The sequence below is a fragment of the Myotis yumanensis genome, unplaced genomic scaffold (assembly GCF_028538775.1).
Source record: "Myotis yumanensis isolate MYYU_CA2020_CCGP unplaced genomic scaffold, mMyoYum1.0.hap1 SCAF_5, whole genome shotgun sequence".
In the NCBI taxonomy this organism is placed as follows: Eukaryota; Metazoa; Chordata; class Mammalia; order Chiroptera; family Vespertilionidae; genus Myotis; species Myotis yumanensis.
In genome coordinates, this window is record NW_027223756.1 from 27563311 (window position 1) to 27577374 (window position 14064).

The following is a 14064-nucleotide window of genomic DNA, read 5'->3' on the forward strand; positions in this document are numbered from 1 at the left end:
CCTGCACAGAGAGTATGTCCTAGAAACTGCAAAGATTTATAAAATAGGCATGAGGTCATTTTAAGAATTAAATGAGGTCATAGACAAACAGTACCTGGCTCATAGCCAGTATTCAATCATTATTAGGCATCATTATTATCTATAATTTTATAAGACATTTGCTGTAGTGTCTCTAAAAATATGGCCTCATCCTATATAATAAAAGGGTAATATGCAAATAGACTGAATGGCAAAACAACCAATCAAAGAGTAATATGCTAATGATATGCTAAGGTTGCTCAACCGCTTGCTATGACATGCACTGACCACCAGGGGGAAGATGCTCCGACCGGTAGGTTAGCTTGCTGATGGGGTCCGGCTGATCGGGAATGGGCCAGACACTCCCTGGAGCCCGCCTGTGGTCCTTCCGCAGCCCGATTGTGCACCAGTAGGGTCCCTCAGCCTGGCCTGCACCCTCTCGCAATCTGGGACCCCTCAGAGATGTCGGAGAGCCGGTTTCAGTCTGAGCCTGCAGGCCACTCCCCTTGGGAAGGTGACAGACGCAGGGCTCATAGCTGCGAGCGCTGTGTGGCAGCCCGAGCCTCTCCCAATCAGGACTGATAGGGCGCGAGTCCGCAGCAGGCACAGTGAGGCCGGGATGAGCGGAAGCGGCAGGTTGGAGCTGCAGGCGGCGTTGGACTGCGGGTTTCAGACCAATCCCTGCAGGCCACCCAGAGGGACCCCACCTGTGCATGAATTAGTGCACTGGGCCTCTAGTCTATAATAATAAAAGTGTAATATGTTGCCCTAACAGGTTTGGCTCAGTGGATAGAGCATCGGTCTTCGGACTCATGGGTCCCAGGTTCGATTCCAGTCAAGGGCATGTACCTTGGTTGCGGGCACATCCCCAGTAGGGAGTGTGCAGGAGGCAGCTGATCGGTATTTCTCTCTCATCGATGTTTCTGACTCTCTATCCCTCTCCCTTCCTCTCTGTAAAAAATCAATGAAATATATTTTTTTAAAAAAAGTGTAATATGTTAATTAGACTGGACAGCTGAATGACCTTCCGGACGAAGTGCGGCAGTGGCAGGGGCTGAGGCAGAGGCAGTTAGGGGCGATCAGGCAGGCAGGCGAGTGTTTAGGGGCAATCAGGCAGGCAGGCAGGCCAGCGGTTAGGAGGCAGCAGTCCCAAATTGCGAGAAGGATGTCCGACTGCCAGTTTAGGCCCGATCCCAGGGCCTAAACCGACAGTCGGACATCCCCTGAGAAGTCCTGATTGTGAGAGGGTGCAGGCCAGGCTGAGGGACCTCCCCTCTCCCCGTGCATGAATTTCATGCACCAGGCCTGTAGTTAATAATAATTAGCATTAATTGAGCACCGCTCCAAGAGCCATCTCTTGGGTCTGGGTGCCCGATACTTTCACCTTTTCCTGATGGCAGCAGTCTTCTTTCCTTTGGGGAACTTCAGCCCTCCAGCCTATGACCTGGCAGTGCTGCCAATCACAGACTTCTAATCCAGCCCTTGGCAGTCCCGTTAAAGCCTAATGAGCCAGAGGCCACCATGGCCAAACCTGCAGTCTGGAGTCCGATCTTGACTTGATACAGCGAGGCGGGGCATTCCAGAGGACCCATGGAAGGAGGACAGCTCTTTTGTAAATTTTGGGTTCCAGCTCAAGAACTGTGGGGTCTCAGTGAAACAGCAATCACTTCTGGTCTGGCTGCTCTTTGGAGTGGGGATTGAGAAAAACAGAGATTAAGTACAGATGGAGTGTCGCCATGAGGTGAGGACAGCTGAGCAGTTGGTTATCCCAGTGATAGATGAGAACAGCAAAGCAGGCCTTTGCTTTTGTCCTAGATCAGAAAGCAGTAGTCACCCAACCGGGGGTCCTCGTGACACTTCACAGCTGCTGCATGGCTTCGGGAGAACGTCAGTTATGTACGTGTTCATATGTTTCCTGTGGCTTTGCAGCTGGCTTTAACTTCCCTCTCCTCCAAGCTGGCTTTTTTCTTTTGCAGTCCAAGCTAACTTCCACTTCTGGTCCCAGACTGGGTTGGGCTCTTTCAGCCCCAATTGTTACTTTGTACAAAGATACCCTTCTTCAAGACACTTGACTATTATTTGCTAAAAAACTGTCGTAATGAAATTTCCAACCTCTGATGACCTTGACATAAAAGTACCACTCCCACCACCCCACCCTAGAGTTGTGCAAAGCCCAGCCTGTAATTATAGGCAGCACCCTACCACACATGCCCTGAGCTGGGGCAATTAGGTGGGAGACAAAGGTCAGAGCAGGGACATCGAAGGCACAGTGCCAGGGGAGCCAGAGCGAAAGGCCAAAGGCATGGTGCTGAGATGCCTCCTGGCCTCTTCACCGCGCCTCCCAGAGGACCCGATGAGCTATTCTTTCAATTCTGAGAGCTATCCCAATGTTTTCCCAGTACATCAAGCCACTCAATTTCTGCTGCTTGCCACCCCAGAACTCTAAGTGCCATATCTCTTTCTGCAGGCCTTGTATTGGCGGCTGGGGAGGAGAGGAATATGATGCAGGCCCGCCTGAACGTACTCACTAACTACTTGTGATTAAAGGGAGTGATTAGTCTCATGACAAAAAAGATTCTTCCCTTTGCAGAATAATTTACTACTTGGTCCTCATTTCCTTTCCCAGCCCCTCATTCTGTAAACTCCATGATAGCTCACCCTACCCCAGCGCCTGGACCACAATAAGCCCTCAACACTCACTGAATGAATGAATGAATGAATGGTATGATCATCTCCATTTCTCCAGATAAGAAAACTGAGCCTCAAGAGGCTTATACTGTAGCTAGCCTCACACATGCCATCAACAGAGATTCAAAACCAGCTCAGCCTGTATGTTCTCTCTACTACACCACACCATGTTTCTTTTATGTGCCTTAGAAAGGAGCACTCCTTTTCTTAGATAGGAGAAAGCCAAGGTACCAAAGAAAGATTCCAATGGCAAAATATCACATTCCAATTTGGTGGGTCCTCAAGAGTTAAACACAGAATTACCATATGACCCAGCAATTCCACTCCTGGGTATATACTCAAACAAGTACATGCACATGCATATTCACAGCAGCATTTTGGCAAAAGCCAAAAGGTGGAAACAGCCCAAAATGTCCACCATTGCATGAATGATAAACACACTGTGGTATATGCATGCAATGGAATGTTATTCAGCCATAAAAAGCAAAATAGTACTGATATACGTTACAATGTGAATAAACCTCAAAAACACTATACTAAGTGCAAGAAGCCAGACACAAAGGAATCATATTGTATGGTTCCATTTATATGAAATATCCAGAATAGGTAAGTCCAGAAGCAGAACACAGATTTGGTTACCAGGGGTTGGAGGGAAGAGGAAGTGGAGAAACTGCTTCCTGGGTAGGGAGTTTCCTTATGGAGCGATGAAAGCTTTGAATTAAATAGAGATGGCATCACACAGCATGGTGAGTGTACTAAATGCCCCTCACTTTTTCAGTTTGAGATGGTTATTTTTGTCATGTGAATTTCATCTCCATTTTAAATAACACATTCCAGGAGCTCTGTGGGCACTCAGAAACACCAAATGTCCTTGACACCTCTCCCAGCCCCAGGCACACAGTAGGTATGCAGTGAATGCTTGAGGCTTTTCATTGGTTTTGATGCTGTGCTAGAGAAGCTCTCTTTTGGAGAGAATACGATCAAATGCCTAGAAGTACAGACAGCTCGGGTTCAAACCCCAGATCGGCCACTGCCATGATCTTGGGTGAATTCTGTCTGCTAGTTTTCTCATCAGTAAAACTGGAATAACTGTGCCTATCTCAGAGCGTTGTTCTAAGCACGGAGATTATTATGCATGCAAAGCACTTGAACAGCCCCTAGGACACAATACATAGTATTTGCTGCTATAATAATGGTGATTATCTGCTACAGTGGGTTCCACCGCTCTCAGCCCCTCTATTTTCAAAAGTTTTTGTCATACTACCTCCCTGTAGTACATTTTGTGCTGCAGAGATCTGTTTTGCTGGGAAAGAAGCTATTATATTCAAAGTGGACTGACTTGCAAATGAGGAGACCTCCAGCGATGAAATTTCAAGGACACTCTGGAGAACCCTTCTTGGTTTTTATTTCTCTTAGCAGCAGAGAGCTCCCGGGAACTGAACTCAATGCAGAGTAGCTTAGAGTGGTTCCTGTTCCCTTCGGCTGCTTGTGCAATTTAGTGCATTTCTTGTGAGGTCTGTTTCTCCATTATTTGCTATGTGGGGCGGCATTGCTCCCCTCACAGCCCCAGGCTATTTCCTGTGCCCTGTGATGTGGAGGAGACTTGAGATGTGGGAAACATTCCGCACAGCTGGCCGGCCAGCCTCAGAGGCCCACCCTGGTGCAGAAGGGTCACCGGCTCAGAAATCATCCTGCACTGATAACTTAGTAGTCTTATTTTCCTTATTATTTAAGCCTTATTATTTAATCCCCCCACACATACATATCAAGCTTGTACTTCTTCTATATATATATATATATATATATATATATATATATATATATATATATTATTGATTTTTTTACAGAGAAGAAGGGAGAGGGATAGAGAGTCAGAAACATCGATGAGAGAGATCGATCAGCTGCCTCCTGCACGCCCCCCAGAGGGGATGTGCCTGCAACCAAGGTACACGCCCCTGACCGGAATCGAACCTGGGACCCTTGAGTCCGCAGGCCGACGCTCTATCCACTGAGCCAAACCAGTTCGGCAAGCTTGTACTTCTTGTCACTCCCCAGTTCACACATTGGATTTTTATTATTTATTTATTTATTTATTTATTTATTATTTTTTGGGTTAATCCTCACCTGAGGATATTTTTCCATTGATCTTTCTAGAGAGAGTGGAAGAAAGAGGGAAAGACAGAGAGAAACACTGATGATGTGAGAGATTGGTTGCCTCATGCACAAGCCCTGACCAGAGCCCAGACCAGGGAGGAGCCTGCAACCGAGGTACATGCCCTTGACCAGAATCAAACCTGGTCCGCAGGCCAATGCTGTATCCACTGAGCCAAACTGGCTAGGGCCACACATTGGATTTTTAAAAATCATGTTTTAAAATAAAATAAAATAATTAAACTTGTTTAGTATAGGTAATGCATTCACAAAGGATGTAGTGGAGAGAAGACACAGGCTGACCTGGGTTTGAATCTCTGTTGATAAGTGTGCATAGGCTGGTTGCAAGCCTCTTTAAGGCTCAGTTTCCTTATCCATGGCGTGTAAGGGAAGATTCTTTCTGCTCCCTGTCCACAAAGAGATCATCACAACTGTTCCATGACACCATGCAAACTTTAGAATAAATGATACTATACATGGAGTTCTGCATCCCGCTATTTTAAAACCTAACTATCTACTAGTTCACAGAGCTCTGACTCCTTTTTAATGGCTATGTTTTATTCCATTTCATAGGCACAAAACTATATCAAACCAGCTCATGACTGATGGCTATTTAGGCTGTTGCCAATGTTTCTATTTAACAAGCAGGGCTACAATGACTGCACTTCCTTCTGCTAGGGGTGGGGCTTCCTCCCTTTCCCCTTGCACTTTCCCCACAGGGGTGCCTATATATACAGGACGTGTCCTGTATTTTGTCCTGCATTCTGTACTGACTAATAGTTTGTATTCAGCTGCCCCCCCCCACCCCCCAAAAAATTACAAAAATGCATCCGAGCAATTTCCTCCACAGTAATTGGTACTTAGTCACTTACCTAGCAACACTAGCTGAAAAGCATTTCTGCACAAATAAAGACCTAGACCAGTGGTTCTCAACCTTCCTAATGCCACGACCCTTTAATACAGTTCCTCATGTTGTGGTGACCCCCAATTTCATTGTTACAAATTGAACATAATTAAAGCATAGTGATTAATCACAAAAACAATATGTAATTATATATGTGTTTTCCGATGGTCTTAGGCGACCCCTGTGAAAGGGTCGTTCGACTCCCAAAGGGGTCGCGACCCACAGGTTGAGAACCGCTGACCTAGACGATTCCTTATGGTTTCCTTCGGGTTTGGCGAAGGGAAGTACAAAAGGGGAGACTGGGAATTAAAGGGACTTACTTTCATATTCAAGAAAGGAAAACACTGTTCTTTGGCCAAGTTCTGAACAGTAACCACCCTTAGTTAATAAGAAATAACTTACGATTTTTGTTCTGAAAATCAGCCAATCAGCAATACTCTCACCCTAGTTAATGCTTCTGAAAGTGAGCAAATCCATGGCAGAACCTAGTTTCTGACAGTCAGCCAATCAGTGACAGCCCCCACATCTAGACACAGCCAATCAGCAAGTGCCTCACTCCAGGACTGTGCTTGAAGTCAGCCAGTTAAAGGCAGCCTTGCTCCAGAGATTCACTAACACAGCTGAAAGGCCTTACATCCCTTAAATACTTCTGAAAGCCCACCAGCCCCTGCGCTGGGCCCAGGCTTCCCCAAACCTTGCCTTAAACCAGGTCTGGCTTTGTGGGGGAGACTTTGCCTTAAAAGTACAGTTCTCACTTTCAGACAAACAGGAAGTTCACCTTCTTTGCATCAGATGTCAAGTTCAATTTAATGAATTTGGAGCCCTTTCAACAATTATGAGTTCAGACTTGTGATAGATGCACTGTTGCCATTGTGAGATTATCAAATTCAATCTCTTTGATCCTTACAGTGGTTTCTATTATATATTTAGTGTATATTTGAACCCCAAATACTAAAAAGCAAGCAAAAATTTCATGCTGGATTTTCTGAGCAGCGAACATTAAATGAGGAAAAATTCCATTTGAAGCTTTCTATAGTATGCAATTGTTCATTTAACGTAAAAGATGGAAAATCACATATAAACCAGCATACGATGCATGAGTTAAGCATAAAAGATGCATGAGTTCCTCAAGTAGTCCGAAGAAAAGTGATAACCTAACACTTTTTTTGATGAAGAGAAATTCAGATTAAGAAGATAAAATAATTGTAGCAGAAATGTAATGGACTTCCCCACTCTATATCATCCTCAGTCTTTCAGCTCAAATAACTGTTTGGCTCAGCTGGTGTGGCTCAGTGGTTGAGCGTCAACTTATGAACCAGGAAGTTCGGTTCCCAGTCAGGGCACATGTCCAGGATGCAGGCTCAATCCCCAGTGGGGGGCGTACAGGAGGCAACCAACCAATGATTCTCTCTCATCACTGATGTTTCTATCTCTCTATTCCTCTCCTTTCCTCTCTGAAATCAATAACAATATATTAAAATAACTATTTGAATGTACTACTACCAGAAGTGTTTTTTGGCTCCAAAATTGCAAGCACATTTTCAAAAACGTAATAGCTCCATTTATTATTACAAAGATTATCAAAGATCTAAATGCCTCACCTTTTTATGGCACGGCCACAATGCAGGCAATCACAATGCAGAAGCAACTCTTCCTTTGTGCAGTATTTTTCTTTGTCTTTTTTTATAATATATTTTTATCGATCTCAGAGAGGAAGGACACAGAGATAGAAACATCAATGATGAGAGAGAAACAGTGATTGGCTGCTTCCTGCATGCTCCCCACTGGGGATTGAGCTGGCAACCCTGCATGTGACCTCCTGACTCATAGGTCGATGCTCAACCACTGAACCACACCGGCTGGGCTGTGCAATATTTTTCTTATGAAAAATGTTTGCTTATGAGGCTATTGGGAGTAGAATTTTTTCCAGATGAAACTTCAGAAACAGTAGCAAATTTTTGCAGAAACTCTGTTATTACTTGTTAATGATAAACACACGCCAAAAACAAAAGGACACAAAACACTTTTGGAGATGATGTATGTCTATCTTGATTGTGGTGACGGTTCACAGATGTATGCATATGCCCAAACTTAATCATATTACACATTAAATATATGCAGTTTGCATATATAAAAAAGAGTTAATTTGAAATTTTTTACTACTTAGTTGGAGATAATACTTTTTAAAAAAATATATTTTATTGATTTTTTTACAGAGAAGAAAGGAGAGGGACAGAGAGCCAGAAACATTGATGAGAGAGATCGATCAGCTGCCTCCTGCACGCCCCCCACTGGGGATGTGCCCGCAACCAGGGCACATGCCCCCGACCGGAATCAAACCCTGGACCCCTGAGTCCGCAGGCCGACGCTCCATCCACTGAGCCAAACCGGTTTGGCAATAATACAACTTTTGATGAATGTCTGCATAAGGGTACAATGTTCATTCAAAGTTGAAGCAAAGCATGGATAACTATGGAAGGTGTTGCTTATCCTGCCTACATTCTGCATAATGCTGCTCAATAGTATCTGATTGTGGCGAGCCAGCACAGCCATGGCATACTCAGCCCCAGGGCGCCTTATGTGCCGTGCCAGCTCAGCCAGGTTCGGTGAGCCTGAGAGGGGGTGGTGAAGGATTAAGAAAGGACAGACAAGAGAATAAAAGCTGGGTCTGGGTGGGACGCCGTCCTCTCTGATGGAGAGCCTCTTTGATGGAGAGCTAGCGACAGCGCCACGGACTACAAGCTGTGTCTTTATTTTATAGCCAGATTCCACGAGGCAAAGTAAGGGCGTGGTCAAGATGTTTACAACATTCTCGTGGGTTTCGATCCTATTCAACTACATACACCTGAACTCTATCAAGCCCATATTACTCAGACACGTGGGGCCACGTGTTCGGACCATAGGTTCTAGCTTACACTATAGCTGTTGGCTATAATTGTGCTGGGAGGGCTCTGCCCTCCAAGCTAGCACTTGCACGTGGCAATGAGAGGACTGTGCTCTCTCATTAGTCCAAGGCTTGAACCTGCCAAACACTGTAGCCGCTCTCCACATCTGATGTCTTTTCTCTTGAGACTGAAGTAACTGTCATGAAACTGTTCTCCTACTTCAGCATTTACACTGTTCTAACTGAGCAATGTAAGGATTTTGGTGGTTTTGGTGGTGTTCAGTATTCTTCATTTCCCTCATATTCAAAGGCCATTGACTCTCTTTAACAAATGTCATCGGCTCTGGCCGGGTAGCTCAGTTGGTTAGTGCATCATCCCAATACACCAAGGTTGAGGGTTCAATCCCGGATCAGGGCACATACAAGAATCAACTACGCCCTGATCAGTGTGGTTCAGTTGGTTGGAGCATCGACCCAGACATTGAAAGGTTGCAGGTTTGATTCCAGGTCAGGGCACATATCCAGATTGTGGGTTCGATCCCCAGTCAGGGTAGGTAAGGGAGGCAACTGATCGATGTTTCTCTCTCATGTTGGTGTTTCTCTCTCTCTCTCTCCCTTTCCCTTCCTCTCTCGCTGAAAAAAAAAAAATCAACCAATGAATACATAAATAAGTGAAACAAATCAATCTTTCTCTCTTTCCCTCTCTCAAATCAGTAAAAAATGTCATTAAGAGAATCCTCCATTTATATGAAATACTAACATTATACTTTAATTCTAAAGAAAAGGATCCCAAAATTCTGGTTGACTTTTGAAATACTACATTGGATAAAGTCTACTTATTTCTTGTTCATCTTTCAATATCAATTTAGCAATAAGACTACACAAAATGAAAGAAAAGCAAACAGTGTTACTGAAGTACTCCATTGCTTAAAGAACTTGTTAAATATGTTAACGAATTAATGAAAAGTTTATCCCTTTTATTAGCAAAGCTGTTCTTAAGAGGGACATTCTATATAAACAGGAAAATGAATCACAGGCCAAAGCGGATAATTACTGTACCACTTGCTATGACTCTTTTGAAATGAATTTCATCTGGTGAAATTTTGTATTATTTTACCTGGATGTCCCTCAGTACTCTTTCAGCACGGGTACAGGCGGAATCATCACGTGTAGCACTGAAGACTCAGGGAAAGCCTTGGCAGGAGATCCCAGAAGCACGGGGAGGGCAGGACAGTGTGGGGGCGTGGGGGTGAGGAATGGAGTGTCTCTAGTGGGTCAGAGATAAGGGTTGAATCCCTTGCCCATCATCCACTCCACATGCGGAATTTATCTGAATATAATGTTACAGAAAACTGGAGAAGAAGCAAGCAACACTTAGAGAGATGGAGTTACATTTATTATTATTATGTGCGGGCCCAGAGGAAAATGTCTCTCAAATTCTGGGCAAAATCACACAGGAAGTTTCCTGTATTTATACTATTTTACCTTTTTTTGTCTCCCAAATATGGGGTTTTTCCGGTTCCCTTTGCAAGTTCTTAAAGGGCCCTATGTGCTGGGGCTTTGAGACCTCGACCAAAGGCTTGGCCTGACGCCAGCACTGATAACTTCATCTGGAGAAGGTTTAATGGCCTCTCTGAAATGGGAGTAGTCTTATTTTCCTTATTATTTAAGCCAGCAAGCATTTACAGAAGCCAGAAATAGCAGGGCTAAAATTTCAAACAGCAGTTTTTATATAAGATGGATGCTTCAGTATTAGAGATCTATTGCTGCTAACCAAATATTGTATAAGTTAGCAGCTTTAAAAAAATACAGATTTTTTAAATCTCATAACTTCTGTGGGTCAGGAATTCAGGAGCAACTAAGCTGAGTGATTTGGGTTCGGTGTTTCTCAGGAGACTTTCCTCAGGATACTGACCAGGCTGCAGTCATCTCAAGGCCGCGACTGGGGCTGCTGATCCACTGCCGGGATGGTGACTCCCATGGCTGTAGGGAGATCCCATTTTCTTGCCACATGTGCTTTTTCCACTTTTCTCAGAAAGAAAAGTATTTTCTCAGAAGCCATCCTTTTAATTCCTTGTCAGAACTAAGTTACCTGGCCTGCCCGAGGTGAGAGGCAGGGAGCGTATTAGACTGTCCAGCGTCTACAGTGGAAGCAAGGGAGAAGGAAGGCTGTACCTGGCTGTTGGGTTAGTGTCTTCCATGACTACCCTGCCCTGAACCAATCATGGCCAGCGGCATGGAAGCCTCTAATTCAGTGGTTCTCAACCTTCTGGCCCTTTAATACAGTTCCTCATGTTGTGACCCAACCATAAAATTATTTTCGTTGCTACTTCATAACTGTAATGTTGCTACTGTTATGAATCGTAATGTAAATATCTGATATGCAGGATGGTCTTAGGCGACCCCTGTGAAAGGGTCGTTCGACTGCCAAAGGGGTCTCGACCCACAGGTTGAGAACCGCTGCTCTAATTGGTAGGGCCAGGTTCATCAAACTCACACGAACCCATGAACCAAGCAGGATTTGGGGGGCAAAGGAGCAGGATGTTTGCTCAAAGCAAGGGCGTATTAGAGAGTACAAAAACATCCATCCACACAGCGGTGCAGGAAGTTCTGAGACAGGCTGATAAGCCAGGACGAGGGGAATAGGGACACTGAGACAGAGAGTTAAACAGCCAAGCAGTGTACAGCCATCTAGCAAATCGAAAAATCCTATCTTCTGTAACCAAGGACACTTATGAAAACATCTGTAGTTGACTGGATTTTTTTCTGGCTCCTTTTTCCTGCCTAATAATCAGTTATTTCTTTCGTAGTTTTCACCTGGCACACACATGACAGCAGAGTGGAAACAAATCACAAATAAGAGTGTACCAAAATAATCGAAATTGTTTTCATTTTGTAAAAACAAACAAACAAAATGAGTAAATGGTCTACACTTCTCCTTAACCAGAGAATAAAGAGCTTAAATCGTGCTTTTCAGGGAGAAATCCAATTAGTGCCATTTGCCAGCCACATCCAAGGACAGAAGAAGTTAAGGGAATAAATCTCATTTTGGCACCTCAGCATAAAACTGATGAATATTCTATTGAGATCCTCCCCTAAACTTTCAGCCTTTAACCCCCTGAGAAAACAAAGATCCCAGCGTGGGCTCTTCCTCCCAGGAGCATGCCTGTGCCTTTCCCTTCCCCCTCTTCTTCCCCACAGGCACGCATCTAAACTCTAAGGGACCCCACAAGGCTTGCAATCAGGGAGCAGTGGGCAGCGGCAGCTCGTCCAGGGCTAACCCCCTGAACCTGTCCCCAAGGACCCTTTTCTCCGACTTCTTAGTGAGTCAAAGCAGTCCCTCTCCTGTTGTTTCTTCTATCCTAGGCCCTTCCTTGTTTCACTGTCCCCAGCTTCAATAAATATCCTCTAAAAATCACCTGGACTTGTAATGTGAAATCTTTCCTGCACGAAGTCAAGAAGGTACACACTACCAGCCGGCCTAGGCAGACCCACTCAGGGCCAGGTCCCCTTCCAATAGCAGTTCCACTGTGTGGATGAACTCATGCTTCTTCAAATTAGTCAGTCAATTTTAGTTCTGAAACAAGGGGACGGGAGTCCCGATGGGTGTGGGTAATAGTTTAAATCCAGGCATGGAGTGGGAGGAGTGTGAAGGGGGTAGGGCCGTGGTCGGCAAACCGTGGTGCGGCTCTTCCACAAAATACCACGCGTGGGCGCGCACGTACAGTGCGATTGAAACTTCGTGGCCCATGCGCAGGCGTCGGTATTTTGTGGAAGAGCCACACTCAAGGGGCCAAAGAGCCGCATGTGGCTCACAAGCCGCAGTGTGCCGACCACCGGGGCAGGGGGTCAGGGTGGAGAGCATTTCAGGGTTAGAAAATGGGCTGTAAGGAGAGTAAGAGGAAATAAGATTTAATCACGGCTAGCCATGAATGCCAAGCTATGCTAACATTTCATTTAATACACACAACAGCCACATGAGGTCAGTTTTCTTTAAGTCCCTCTAAACTCCCATGTTCCATCCAGGTAAGAAAATAAGAGCTGGAGAAGTGGAGTCTTTTGCTGGAGTCACTCACCCGAGAAGTGGAGATTGGCTAGACCAGAATTCAAACCCAGGTCTCTCTGTTTCGTCCCCAGGCTGACTCCACAGATTCCAGATTTCCCTACAGACAGGAACATGCCCTATTAAAGTCACATGAAGTCACTCCTCCTGGAAAGATCTGGAAGCAGCTGCTGCATTCCAGCCCATGTTATCTGATGTGTTTGAAGACTAGAGCTGGAACCTCACTGTGAAACATCTGCAATCCTCATGCTGAGATGAGATTTCAGACTGAATTAAAAGCAAGCTATACCAAGGCCCTGTCCGGGTAGCTCGGTTGGTTAGAGCATCAGCCCTAGATGCCAAGGTTCGATCCCTGGTAAGGGCACATACAAGAATGTATGTCAGGGCATGTACAAGAATCAACCAATGGGTGCGTAAATAAGTGAAAGAACAAATTGTTGTTTCCCTCCCTCCCTCCCACCCTTCCTTCCTCTCTCTCTCTCTAAACACACACACACACACTATACGAACACTGACGCCAAAGAAGAAGTCCCTCCAACTATAAAAGGCCCCACAGCCCTGTCTCTTCAGGGTCTCACCAGGTTAAACCACCTCAGTGAAGCTGTTCTGCAGCAGCAGCTGGGCCCAGGGGAGGGGTCAGCCCAGGGCTGTCCACACAGAGCAGTCACAGGAACTGGAGAACGTGGCCACCTAGCTGATTGTGGATGGCATGGGTATATTCCCATGTCTGTAAAATAGCATGTAAGTATATTCAAGGAAAAACACTTTAGACTGGTGGGGAGACCAGGGACCCCCCCTTTTTCTCTACTATGCGTTGGGCTTAAAAAAAAAAAAAAAGCAGAAAAGAACCAATTACATTTAAAACAACATCATTAGGGGGTACCCCCCAAATGTAGACACATACATTTTTTGATAGCTCAATTGATGTTTCTTTCTTTTTGTATTTAACCCATTGGAATGAATAATTATTCAACGTGTGTACACATTTTTGGGGGGACACCCTGTAGTTGTAATATCTAGGTAAGTGACATAAAAAAACAAAACAAACAAAAAACACACACAAAGAAACTGAAGGCAAAGCCGGGCCCAACCCAGGAAACTCTAAGGAATGACTCTGCTCTTCCTCCCCCAACCTCACCGCCCAGCGGCAGCCCGGGGCGTGAACCGCATTCCTGGGAGCCAGCACCTGAGCCTCCAAGTGTCCCACTCGCGCACAGAGCACGTCCCCGAGCCCCCCCTTCCCGCGCACAGGCCTGCACGAGAAGAGGGGTGCGCGGCCCCCCAGGGCCAGGAGTCAGCCCTTGAGGTGCGGCCCCACTGAGCCCGCCCAGCGGAGCCGGCTCGGGGGGCTGCGCG

At 45.4% G+C, this 14064-nt stretch overlaps 1 long non-coding RNA gene across 2 annotated transcripts; it reads right to left on the reverse strand.

Moving 5' to 3' along the window:
• Positions 1–9709: 9709 nt before the first annotated feature.
• Positions 9710–14031, reverse strand: LOC139011635 (uncharacterized). 2 transcript variants are annotated; one of them, XR_011471612.1, is made up of 4 exons: positions 13895–14031; positions 13287–13435; positions 12722–12808; positions 9710–10786 (listed from the first exon to the last, which is right to left on the reverse strand). It is a non-coding gene; the product is annotated as an uncharacterized lncRNA (long non-coding RNA). The 2 variants fall into 2 exon arrangements; XR_011471613.1 differs by lacking the exon at positions 13287–13435.
• Positions 14032–14064: the final 33 nt, after the last annotated feature.